Genomic DNA, 11,776 nt, shown 5'->3' with positions numbered 1-11,776 from the left:
ACAGCTTTGGTGAAAATATTTGAAACAAACATATTCATGAAATAATTACTTCTGAATTCAAAGGACAGACATTATGAATATATGATTAATCAGGTTTACACATATGCCTCTTGCTCTAATTATTGTTTTTTATCTCCAATGCACTGATGAACAGTAAACCGGCTGTATTCCCCTCCTCCCCCCAGTCATTACAACAAAAATAATTCTTCTGTCAATATCTGTTAGAGTACATATATACAGCAGCATTAAGAAAATGTAACAGACTTATAAATGGGCCCTTTTACTGGGTAACAAAACAGATGATGACTATTATTGACTTTAACCAGTGTCAAATAAACATGAGGTTTTATGTCCCAAGGAGGACAGTCACTAGCACCACCAAGCAGTCTGGCACTTTGTTCATGGTGCCAGACTAATGAGTAGTTTCTACATTTTGGCTTAGCTGCAATCTCGCAGGGGGGAGGGAAGAAAGATACAGAGAATCAGGGGATGGGGAGAAACACCCCCAAACTACTGAGATGTCTGTTGGAGATGCAGCAGATGAGCTTAATTTTGGTTATTCAGTAGGGGCTGATCGACCCTCATCATATCAGATGACATCAAATTAAGTAAATTAATTTTTATGGATAGTTCTGAGCAGGGAGATTAATTAGCCTGGTGCCAAAAGGTAAGGAAGAGTTCTCAGGCTCTTGAAATAAAACAACACATATGCTGGCCATTCTAAAAAACTCATAAATGTTCCTCTCCATGGAAATCTTTAGTAAAAGGTGAAAGATTTATATGATCTAAAAAGCTGCTACAGGCCTGAGCTTTACCATACTTCCATTGAGTTCAGACTAGTGCAATGCCATTGAGTTCAGCAGAGTTCCTCCTGATTTACGCAGATGTAAGGGACAGCAGAATCCATCTCCTTGGATTTTTGTCCTTTGATTAAGTCAAAAACATTTTTCTTTTTCAAGAAAGCAATATTTCTCAGATAATGCATGAGCTATTTGGAAGTGAAATTGAATCATCTCTTTGTATCTTTTGCAGAAAACATATTTCCACAGTAAAAAAAAGAATGGATATGATAGTGCAAACATTCTAGACTAGCAGCAACCCTAATACAGTTTTTATGGAAAAACAAGTGCTTACCTTATCACAATTTAAGACACACACACACACAGAGTAAATATAATGTCTCAGCACATCTTTGTATTCCTACCTATTGTTCGGAGGTATGTGATTAAATTGTATTGTTCCTATCTAATGTGAATCTTAAGCCTGGTCTTTGACTTATCACACTTGGAGAATAGAAGGATTAATTTAAATGACAGACAGCACTCTGAGATAATACAGTAAAAGTAGCCATATAATATAAAAAATGAAGAGAAGAGTGATATATAATGCTATGGACAACTGTAGTTAATAGAAGTCTGGGAAGCTGTCAATAAATTAACTGATTTCAATAGTCTTACCTGTTACACTACTAGTAAAAGTCCAGTCCTTAGCTGTCTACTATATGAAGCTCTCGGCCACTGGGTGAAGTCAAAATAGAGTATTTGATCATAATAATCCCATCCTGTCATGGACAACAGCATCTCTCACAGCACCACAACTCAAACGCCTCGAAATGAACCTGTAACACAAATATTCTTTTATTTTAATTGAAAAATAGCCAACCATGTCCAACGACCAGGGGCATCACTAGTTAATCAATAAGTGCTTCATAAAGGAGCATGTACAAACCTATAAATGGCTCTTGATAAACATTAAGACCAGAGACTGTAAAGCTTTTGATCCACAGAAATTGTTTTTGCTGAATATGTGTTGCTATACAATGTAGTTATCGATCTACTAAAACTGTCACACTTAATAATAATATATTTATCTTTAAAAAGTTACAGCTGTCCACCACGACTCTGTTGCAAACACAGCTGTGGGTCCCATCTCAGAGAGGGTCCCATTCAACACCCTTTCCCCAGGCAAAGCCAATAGGAATTTTATCTGAGAAAGGAGTGATGAGTAGAACTCACTAATATTTGGGCGTTCCATAGTGGGCTTCCCAACTGACAAACAGTACAATGCTGAATATAAACCAATATCAGGCATGTATACTTTTTGCACTATAACTTACATATAAGAAAAAAATGTACATGTAAAGGCAAAATATTCAGGGCCAGATGCTCAACTGGTATAAACAAATACACAGTAAGTGAAGCTATGCTGATTTACACCAGCAGAGGTTCTGGCCCTCAACATTTATGCAATGTTCAGATTGCATCATTTTTAAAAAGTCAAAAAAATAAACATTTCAGCTTCCTACAGCAACATCTACTCACTCCCGTGACACATTCTATAAGCTGTGTGGTAGACATTTAACAAGAAAAGCCAGAATTTAAACTGTACCATGGGTATTTATTTTGCCGTGGGTGTTTTCTATTTTGCCCCAAGTTTCTATCAGTGGAAGCCAGGCTGTGGCTCCTGGCAGCAGTAAAACTGCCTGGAGAATTTGGCTGCAGTGATATTATTTTTGTGCAACTTCCACTTGACTGGACAGTTCAGATTTCACTGGCAATGTCCACAGAGCAGCCAGGGGATATCAGGGCCAATGCACCCAGAAGAGGCAGTGATTCCTTTGGGGCCCTTCAGCTTTGCCATTGAGTTTAAAGCACACAGTAGCAGCCCCTCATATGCCAAAAGAATCAGCTGCAGGACTACATGTTAACAATAGAAAGAGACACTTGTGCATCTAAGATTATAACTCTTATTGAGCCTCTGCTGGAACTTAAAGCTGATTTTGTCATTGCCTATGGAACACTCTGGAAAGCTGGCAGTATATTCACCACCTGCTCCCTACCCCTAGAGGTGAATGCCATCTTCCTGAATATTGCTTACAGTCTATTATACATGGCAAATGTGTGTGTCTCTATGGGGGAGAGGTTCCCCCCCCCCGCCATCATATTCCAAAAAAACAACCCGATTTTTCCTCTAACTTTTAAATCTTTCACCACTGGGAAGACACTAAGTATGGCACATTTCTGCTTTAAAAGATAAAGGTGACACAGCTCAAATGAGCTAAAACATGAGGGCCATAACATAAACTGTTCTGCAACCTAGACTGATCATTAGCATAACCAAGAGAAGCAAAAAGGTATTTACAAACAAATGACAGGGTAAAAAATTAACCCATGTAGTAAAAATGTGAAGTAAACAAAAAAAAAGCCACAAAACATACTTTGCACAATGTTAAGGAGATGGTTGGTTGCATCTTATGCACAATACACCACCAACAAAAAACAGTGGTAGATTTATTGCAGGCTTCTGGGTGAATTTAGCTGAGAAAGCAGCAGTTTACAGAGATCAAACATAGGTACTTGGATGCACCCATATTAATAAGACTAATAGCTCTGTTCTGATCTCCTGTACTCAAGGTCAGATGAAAACGTATATTATAAATACAGCTGGGGACTGATCCTGCACCAATATTTTACTGGGAGTTTTGCCATTGAGTTTAATATGCACAGGATCAGCCACTAATATGCATAAAGGATCAGAAGCAGCAGGAAATTTTAACAAAACACAAAATGAGACACCCTTGTGCATCTACGATTACAGCTCATAATGTTCCTTAGCTATAAATGTACTGCATCAGGCCTTTTTCGTAGCTAGCTATCCCGTGGTGACATTTCCACAAAGGTGGCAAGAAGGAGTTAGGTCAGAATGTAACATCACACACACACACACACACACACACACACACACACACACACACACACACACACACACACACCCCAGCATGATCAAATATGTAGCCATTTATCAATGAGTAGATCTCTTCACAAGAAAAAGGAAAACATGGTTTAATTCAATTATTGTTTGTACAGTGCATAACATTTTGAATATGTGCTAATTAAAAGCTGCACATATGCCCAGGTGCACATGGTACTTAAGAAAGTAAGGCCAATATTTTCAACAATGATTAGTAAATTTGGATACTGCAACATTGTTATGATCAGCCTGAGACACCTTAAAAGGGGTATCAGAGGTGAAAAAGCAGAAGGTGATGGGATCAAGAGGATCAGTTGAACAGAGGAAGGGCAGGTAATCCAGGGACTGGAGGTTGAGAGTAAGGGAGGACACTGCTAAATCAGAGAATGAGATGAAGGAGGGGAGGATGGCTTGGGGTCCAGGAAGAGCAGATGGTGAGGCCATGGGAGGAGGAGAGCTTGCACTTGATACTAACACTTGAAAAGACAAAAAAAAAAAAGGCAGAAAAATCTTGTGCAGAAAGCGAAGTGGGAAGGAAGCTAAGAGTGCATAAGATGACAGAGAGAGAAGAGGTGACAGAGGGAAGACATGCACACTAATCAAGGGGAGGAGGCATATGGCAAAATTTAAGGAAGAGCAAACAAATTGAGGAATGCAGAAAATCAGTGTGGTCTATGGATTTTCACAAGAGTTGCTCAATAGCACAGGAACACGAACAGTGAAAACTGATGCAAAGGGGGAGCAATGATTGCTGATTGATAGGATGGACTGAACAGTGGGAACTGTGGGGCAAATGAGTCAAGAGCAGAGGAGGGGATGATATTGAAAAAAGACACCAGGGATCTGTCAAAACAAAGATGCACCAGTGCAGGGAGGTGGGAGGGATACAGAAATCTGAGCTGCTTGACCATGACCAGAGGTGAGTAAGAAATGTTTGATCGAGTAGGAGGATGGGGAGAGTGAGTGATAGTGAAGGACAGTAAAGTGGTAAGAAATGTAACAGATTTACTTCAACATATTTCCTCAAGAAACGAAGTAAAATAAAAACAGTCCACTGTTCCTTACGTCCATGATGTTAGGTGTCTTTGTAGTGTACCCAGTGTTTCTACCCAATGCATTGCCAATCATGGAACGAAAATTCTGGGTTAGTGTTCCAGTCACGGACACAAATTGATTATGTTTAGTTTTACAGAAAAGAGAAAAGCACAGGATCGAAGCTGGTTAATACCCATTTACTTGCCATGGATTTTAGACTTGGTCCCAAAGCCAAGGTTTTGACCAAGAATGTTTTAAAAATAAGGTTCAGATTACTGCAAATGCTAGAGACAAATCAATTGTTTTATTCTTAAGATTTCATTTTGCTTGTCATCTAAGAGCTGCTGTACTGGACAGATTTGAGCTCACAACCTTTATTCTTGTTTTTAATTACATAAAATGGTCCAAAGACTGAAGCATCAACAGTTTTCTTTCACCGCACATTGCCTCGTGACAGATCAATGTCATCTGTCTTACAACAATATATTATTTTACTGCAGTAAAAGGAAACTTGACTGGTCTCTCCACTCTGCCTGTGCTGCTTTTAATGAAACTGTATTAGCAATGATTTTACAGGGCACAAGCATTCAACAAAGCTAATATTAAACAGGAAATACAAGTAGGAAAGACCAAACATGGCCCTACACCTAAAATTCCCCATGCGCCCATTAACCTAGATGGGCTTAATATCAAACTTCCAGTATTTCCTCCACTTACTCATACCTTCTGTTATTTCTATCCCACTTTCTAAGAAGAAAGAACTGACAATAGAACTGAAAATATAAGCTAAGGGCTGCATTGTACCTTTAAAAGCACAGTGCCATAGTACAGGGATACAGGGAGCTTGCAAAGGCTTTGGGCCTGAGGCAGATGCAATGGGCCTGAATCTCCAGAGCGCTGCACCTTGCATAGGCATTTCCACCTGTGCAAATCAGGCACATAGTGCTACCAGGTAAGAATAGTGGCATTATGCATCCACTGTGCACAGGTGGAAATGGTTGCATGAGGTTTAATGCAATGCAGAATCTAGTCCAACATCTCCAGGAACTTTGTGACAACAAAGGCAAGAGCAGCTCCTAGTCACATCCTCTCCCAAGGTGCAGCATGCTCTTTCCCCACACAGCACCAATTCTGCGGGCTGACAGAGTGCAGGCAGAGCTGTGGCTTGGTCTCTCCCTTCCTCTGGGGAGGTTAGCGCTACCGATGGCATAAGCCTTTTGCAGATCTTGCCCTGTTTACGTGCAAGAAGGACTGTGTCTGGCTCTTGGCAAGGGCATAAATGCGGGAGAAGTTCCTTGCCCTTTGCCCCCTCCTTATTTATCCTGTTTATTATGGCAGAGCCTAGGAGCTAACCAAGAACAGGGCCTCATTGTGCCAGGCACTGTACATACACAGAATGAGACACCATCCCAAAGAGCTTACAATCTAAATAGGCAAGAGAGGCAACAGGATGGGAGAAAGGAATAATACAGGCACGCAGAGCGAAACGTGCAATGATGGTAAGAGTCATGTGAGATCTGACAGCCTTTTCGTTTGACTTGGTTATTTAAATCCTTTTGATGGGAGAGGATTAGCTAGATGAAAAGACAAGGCAAGCGAGGGGGCTGGAGCCCAATAGCCAATCAGCATAGGGGAGAGAATGACCAGAGCTATCACTGCAGAAAGCAGTCTGATGGCTTTGATTAAACTACCTTCTGCAGCCAGCTGCGGTACTGCACCAAATAAAACCTAAACCACGACAGATTTTATAGTGTTTACAACATGCATCTGGCTATAGACCACGACACACAGTCGTGGTCCTGGCCTGTACATGTACACAGATGCAGCAGAACAGTAGGGACAATAGCAATGCAAGCTTCTTGTAGCTCAGCCCTGTCATGAAAGGAACACTTGTGGGAATGACAAGTCTGTGTCATCTCTGACCTGTTGCTGTCTGCCAACAAAGGTGCCAACGAGATTCAAGTGTGGTGGTAGGTTTTTGTGATGGGGACACCTGTCTGTTGGGAAGTGGACTGAGGACACCGAACAGTCATGGAAATAGCACCTTGTCCACTACCTAGGCTATCTGAGTTGAGCAACCACCAGTAGTGCTAGAAGGAACATTTCCTAGCATGCTGATGCATAATGGAGGCTGGGGGTTACCATAGCACCCGGAAAACCCATTGTGGAGTGGGAGAGAGGGGAAAGGACCCTTTAAATGGTCTTTGAAGATGTCTGGTGAGGGGAAAGGGTTAGCCAGCAAACCCACCCCAACCCTTAGGACAGCAGGGCCATACAATTAGCACAGAAGAGTTTCACTTGGTTTGGGGTTTCCCTAGCAAGTCTTTCCGCAGCCCTTCTCATGTGCCTTTTGGGCTTCTACGTAAGTCCAAGGAAAAGCCTCAGTAGCTCAGCTGTCATCTGGAACACTTACAACCTGGACAACCCCAAGCACTGAACAGTCATGATGCAAACCCTAAACTGAGGAGATTTTTGAAAAATAATAAATGTTGGGTTCTCTTTACTTGCCTTCAGGTTTTTGAGCCTTTGGGGTTCGTGTTTTCAAGTTTTCCTACACAGCCATAAGGGCTAGAAACTTACTTTATGCACAGATTCTTACACATTCCACCTGACTCCAGGAGCTGGGGCTTTACCAAACACAACATACAATCACGAGAGTTGAAAACACTGCACTGACATTTTTCTTTCAGGTCTCTTCCGACAAGAGAGCAAAACAATAACAAAACATTCACCCTGAATAGGTCACTCATGTTCCATCTAGGAGGAGGGCTGAAACAGATGCAACTGAGGGCAGCTTGCTATGGTAGACTGAGAAGATGGGTCCATTTCAGCCCTTCCATAAACAAAAACAAACAAAATATATAAATCTAAGGTAAAACCTCTGAGCTCATTTTTAACCAAAGTTTAATTACAATACTAATACCAATAATAGACACACAGTTATTTTATTATCAAAATCTAAAGAACCTATCTTAAACTTTCTGTGTAAAGTCCACTGGATGATAAATGTTTCTTTTGAAACACAACTTGTCCAGTAAAGCTTGTAAAATTAATTTAGTGGAGGACAGGCAGTTCTGTAAACCGAAATCCATTATTGAGCCATAGATCAGATACAGCACGAGCTGTGGTAATACAAGCTTCTGCACCCTACCCAGCAATGTGCTTCAATCCTGACCTGGAAGAGCTACCTCTGAGAGATGAAAGTGTAAATTCATTCAGCGCCTTGGTCTTTCTTCTGAGTCTGCTAGCAAAAGGATCCATTGTGATATGCTGGACACCAGTTTACTAGGAACACACTTAGACTCTGAGTGCATTTCATATAAAAAGAGCTAGCACCTTTAGGTAGCAAGAAATCATTTTAAGGCAACAATTTTTGTGGCGCAGATAACAATATTTTGTACTCCCTCTGTAACACTGGTTATTACAGCAGTAGTTAACCAGCAAACACTATTCCCACATAAATGCTGACATCACAGAGGACAGAAGAATGATTCATCAACATCCTTTAATCTTATGGGTCTAAACTTCTCCTTCTGGGGGACAGAGAGGAATATAAAAACTGAACTTTCACTGATTAATCAATGCTTGAGTCATTTAAAAGTAGAGTTTAGCAAAACACTGGAGAATGTACTATTGGGAAAAATCTTGAATTTGCAGAGGGATGAAAAGATGACTTCATAGGTCTTATCCTGCTCTAACTTCTACAATTCTCATATGCAGTTAAAAAAAAATGAAGCTACAGTTAGTTCATACTGCAGTATGCAAGAGATTGGGATAGACAGGAAGAATTAGCAAGGATAGCACAGACCAGATCCTGAACTGGTGTAATTCAGGAATTGCTTCAGTGGAGCGATGCTGATTTTAAGCCAACTGATTATCTGGTCTCACGAGTTCTAGAATTTAAAACCCTGTGGAAATGTGCAAGTTTCTGTTCCCTTTTGGTTGTGAGGCAGGGATGAGAAAACAGAAGCAAACATTTTATTTTGCAAAAGTTAAAACCAATGCTTTGCCAGCAGAGACAGCTCTAGCCTTTTGCCGCCCCAAGCACAGCAGCATGCCATGGGGGGCACTCTGCCGCTCGCCGGTCCCATGGCTCCGCTGGACCTCCCGCAGATGTGCCTGCGGATGCTCCACCGAAGCCGCGGGACCAGTGGACCCTCCACAGGCACGCCTGCGGGAGGTCCACTGGAGCCGCCTGCTGCCCTCCCGGCAACTGGCAGAACTCCCCCGGCAGCATGTTGCCCCAAGCACACGCTTGGTGTGCTGGGGCCTGGAGCTGCCCCTGTTTGCCAGTTTTAGAATGTTTAGAATGAATTTTGTCTTCATTTTTTTTAAACAATTCACAAAACCTCAGACCTTCCATATCCACTTTTCAGGAAGTATAAGATTACCTGCGACCACTGAAAAAAAGAGATACTCATAACCAGATGACTATACTGCTATTCTGTTACTAAACCCATGATTTCAGTATAGTATAAATGGCATAAGGGTCTTGCAGGTCCCAGTGCTTTGTTACTAATTACACAGTTTATACAAATCATCCATGACATTCTTTTTATGTTCATCTCATTCAAAGAATCTCTGTAGAAACCCTCCTAGCTCAGTGTAAAAACAGTCACTGTAATCCTGTCAACAGCTGGTAATGTATTGGTTGGCACACACACACACCCAAAAATAATCTCCCAGCTTCAGAACCTGGCCCCTGACCTTCTGGCTAGGAGATAAGTGCTGATCCAAGAGGTAGGCCTTCTGAATCTGGTCAAACAAAGGAGATTTGTCAATTGCACTGTGACAGATTTCAAAGATTAATCTTCGTTATGATTCCAGATGCAAGCAGGCCGACTCCCAAGCCTCTTGGATTAGATGTATCCCCATAGTACATGTTTTGATAAGCTCCTAAATAATCCCCTGAAATTCCCAGAGCTGGGATCATAAAGCAAATATTTTTCATAGCTAGCTAAATCAATAATAAATTCTGAACTGTTATTTGCATCACAATAAAATATATATTGGAGATAGAGATTGATTTTTCAGAGCAGTGAAACTTTTTTTTAGTTTTATAATTTTTTTATAAATATATAATATTTACTTAAACATAATGAAATATCCTTGATTTAAATGGCTTGATCTGCATTAAATTTGTATCTAGAAAAGCAAATTTGAATCTCAGTTTCTGAAATCCTGGAGAACTAAGCAAAACATGCTGATTTGAGCTAACTGAATTAAAAATATACACAGAACAAGCGGAAAATGGATCACAGCAGGACACCTCACTCTAGGAGGCAGAACAAACTGAACAAGTCAGATAGTAGGAAAAAAAAGATGTAGAAACCCTTACTTGGGAAAAAGAAAAAGCTCCCTCTTCTTAGAGTGCAATTCTGCTCTGAAAAATGACTAAAAATACAATTTCAGAGTTGCATTTTTATCATTTCTGTACAGGGTGTGTGCGTTTCTAACTGCTTGTAAACTCAGCCTGGATTCTGAGAGTCAAGCTCGTTTTTTTTATACCTACTGCCTCATCACGAAGAATAAAAGTCCTGCGGGCCAAATGAAGTCCTCAGTAACACCTGCAGCAGCTGTTTTAATTTCAAAAGGTATCATTCACTGGAACTTAACAAATCATTCTGTCACAATGCTTAACAATCAACTCCTTATTTATGGCACTGTCTTCTCAAAGCTCTTCAAGCATTCAATTCTAAAGCAACAAGAATGGCTCAGATCCTACAGGTAAGGTAGAATCTGATCTTGAAAAGTGTCGAGTATCCGCAACAGCCACTCAGTGGAACTTGGGGGTGCTCAGCACATCTCAAGATTTGGCCCTTAAAGTCAGTGTCCCTTATTTCCCACTCACGCTGATTTCTACCTGGCACACATACATTGACTTCAGTGACATCTGCGCTGATTTTCACTGATGAGAGAGTATAATCAAGCAGAACATCTTTAACTAATGCCGCCTGTATTATGATATTGCATTTGGCCACATTGTCAGATTCAGGATATCTCAGTTCCCACATGCTCATAGAGACTTCTTATTTCAGCAGCTAAAATCTCTGAAGACCCTGTTCACACTGAGCATGGTTCATTCCTTCATAGCTCCTAGTACTTGTTCAACTGAAAACAATTAGCAGTGTAATAATGAAGGCGCTGTTCTCACAATTACGATGGGATAATCATGCATGTGCCATCCCAAGAGAACAAGCCTGCTTATTCAGCCCAGGGTTACAAGTGCAAAGCCTTGTAATTGCAGCTCCTAGCCTCTCAGGGCAGGGCTGGGGTAGGACCAGGCACGGGAATGAAGTCATCCCACTTGTGCTCTGAATGACCCCCTTTATGACTCCTAGGCAGCACTGAGGAAGAAGCTGCCTGATTCACATGCACAGGGAACAAGAGCCAGATGCGGAGGGAGGGCGAGAGGGAGTGGACTAGGACAAGAAGCCTGCAGAGGTTGGGACTGGAGCAGAAGGGGAAGGAGAGACACTGACTGGTAACTGGGCTGCAGATTAGGACTGGCTAGGCAAGGAGATTAGGACAACAGCCTCCTTCCCTACACAACCGCGATTCAGAGCAGGTCAATTCTGCGCCCTGAATGAGGCAGAGGTCCTGTGATCATCTGATTAAAGACTGTTCCCTTCATGTTCTCTTACCACTGTGTGCATGTAATAGATATTTAAGTTATCAGTACAATAAGCATTATGAATGCAACACATAGCGTTTATCGGCAGCCATTATTTCTCCTGGAATAACTGATATTATCATCAGTTGTAAGATTTCATGATAGATATGAAGTCAAGTTGTGTCAGTGCAGGAAGCCGTTAGCAGAACTGAATCCTATTTCTGGCTCACACTAAGTCATCTCATGATTTAGGGTAAGCCACTTAAAATCTGTATGTCTTAGCTTCTCCATCAGCAAAGTGAGCATAATTGAAGCTCTCTTTTAGGAGTGTTTCATGAATATCTGTACAACACTTTGGACTGAAAGACATGGTAGAAA

General features: G+C 41.2%; 1 non-coding gene across 1 annotated transcript; it reads right to left on the bottom strand.

Moving 5' to 3' along the window:
- Window positions 1-683: 683 nt before the first annotated feature.
- On the bottom strand, window positions 684-801 carry LOC115654114. Its single transcript, XR_004001099.1, has one exon. It is a non-coding gene; the product is annotated as a U5 spliceosomal RNA (small nuclear RNA).
- Between the last annotated feature and the right edge of the window lie 10,975 nt (window positions 802-11,776).

Source organism: Gopherus evgoodei, chromosome 6, assembly GCF_007399415.2.
Source record: "Gopherus evgoodei ecotype Sinaloan lineage chromosome 6, rGopEvg1_v1.p, whole genome shotgun sequence".
Classification (NCBI taxonomy): domain Eukaryota; kingdom Metazoa; phylum Chordata; order Testudines; family Testudinidae; genus Gopherus; species Gopherus evgoodei.
The sequence above is the reverse complement of the archived record's forward strand: the minus strand, read 5'-3'. Positions and strand labels throughout refer to the sequence as shown.